We start from the raw sequence: 1,931 nt of genomic DNA, 5'->3' as shown, positions 1-1,931 counted from the left end.
TCATCATGTGATTATACTACAATCGTCTCTGTATACAATGCTGGACTATGTCAAGGTTAGTATGCTGATTCCAGTGAGGAATGTTACAGAAGGTAATTAACTGTCGCCAATATTGCCACGATCCGCCGTTCCGAGATCGACGGTAATTGTGTAACGCTCTAGCATGCCGGGAATACGGGGTGGAGGTTTTGTTTCCTCAGCGGGGGTTGGGGGTCGGTAGCCCCCCCCCAGTGGGGGTCCCCCCTGCAATGGAAAATCATGCGAATAACCATGGTTATTTTCGCAGTTGGTTATATCATTAGTGTTATCTAACCCCGCATTTTCCCTGGAACCTTCCATGCCCTCCCTTGCTATCGGGGCCAAGTTTGTCGCTAAAAGCTATACATTTGCAATGTAGACAGTGAGAGGAATCCAACGATACCGAAATCGTCGATATCGGAGAGGCAAAGGTAATATAGAAAATTACCAGAAAAAAAATGGATAAGGGAGAGGGGGAATACAAGAGAGAGAGAAAGAGAGAGAGAGAGAGAGAGAGAGAGAGAGAGAGAGAGAGAGAGAGACAGAGACAGAGACAGAGACAGAGACAGAGACAGAGACAGAGACAGGAGCAAGAGACAGAGACGAGACAGAACCAGAGACAGAGACAGAGACAGAGACAGAGACAGAGACAGAGACAGAGACAGAGACAGAGACAGAGACAGAGAGAGAGAGAGAGAGAGAGAGAGAGAGAGAGAGAGAGAGAGAGAGAGAGAGGAGGGGGGGGGGGGGAGAAATATAGACAGATAGAGAGCTAGAGCTAGATAGATACAGATATAGACAGATCTTGTGTGAAAGAAAAAAGGCGAAAGGAACATACCAGTTTTAGTTGACCTTCCAAGGAGACACAGACTCTCTGTTATCTAATGTTAAAAATCTGTTCCTCTTAAGTTGTTTTTTCTATTGTGGCAACGAAGACTTCTTGAAATGAACTGGAGGTTGCATTTGCCTTTTTTAATTACGTCACCGTTCACACTTTTGATAACCTTTCTTTGTTTATGAAGAACCTTAATATTCTTTTACTTTTTTACGTCATGGAATTATTTATAACACACGAACACATCACAAAACAGAGCGAGAGAAAGAAATTTCGACGCACCACCCACGTGAGTTAACACTAGACTACTGCAGACGACGCTATCAAACGACGCGCGATGCATTGTGGGTAAACAAATGCTTCGTTAACTATCCTCACGTTTGTTTACTCACGTCTACTTGTGCCTGCTCGTTGCCAGTGCTTGTAAGTGACGTAATGTCTTATTTTTCGTAACCTATTATAGTCGTTTTTTTCTGGTTTTAAGGTTAAGACTGAAAGTATCTCTGTTAAGGGACGATTCTTCCAAGCCTTCGAATCTTTTTCGTAGTTTATTGAAAAAAAGGAGAATAAGAGCAATACAAAGCAACTGGTCTCTTAACTATAAATAAATTGAAAAGATATATATTACAATAATCATTTAAAAAACGAGCTAACGTTTGCATTTGATAGATAAAGGAGGTAAAAAAAGAAAAAGAAAAAAGAACTGTTTCTTTGAAGCAGGATTCGAACTCTCGCTTGAGGAGGATTCGAAATGACCAATTCGCACAAGACAAGAAAATGCTCGAATTATGTACCGTTTTCGGGTTATTTTGTATAAGCAAGTGAACAGATTAGTGATTCCTAAACTTCTTTCAGTGATGGCACCTTAAACTCACTGAAATCATCGTTTTTCCACGAATCGCTGGGGGTTGAAACGAAGTAAACAGGTTGAATGCTCAAATGGTATGCGTATGATTATCAGATTATTGAGAGCGACTTAGTATATATATATATATATATATATATATATATATATATATATATATATATATATATATATATACACATATACATATATATAGATATTTTTTTGTTAGTT

The 1,931-nt window shown here is 39.6% G+C and overlaps 1 long non-coding RNA gene across 1 annotated transcript in view; it reads right to left on the bottom strand.

Moving 5' to 3' along the window:
* The window catches only part of LOC138866042 (uncharacterized), a 143,603-nt gene extending 142,427 nt beyond the window's left edge, over positions 1–1,176 (bottom strand). The window contains exon 1 of the long non-coding RNA XR_011399507.1: positions 857–1,176. This is a non-coding gene — a long non-coding RNA (uncharacterized lncRNA). The remainder of the gene's footprint in view (positions 1–856) is intronic.
* Between the last annotated feature and the right edge of the window lie 755 nt (positions 1,177–1,931).

This window comes from Penaeus vannamei, chromosome 23, assembly GCF_042767895.1.
Source record: "Penaeus vannamei isolate JL-2024 chromosome 23, ASM4276789v1, whole genome shotgun sequence".
Classification (NCBI taxonomy): domain Eukaryota; kingdom Metazoa; phylum Arthropoda; class Malacostraca; order Decapoda; family Penaeidae; genus Penaeus; species Penaeus vannamei.
This window is presented reverse-complemented; position numbering and strand designations above follow the sequence as displayed.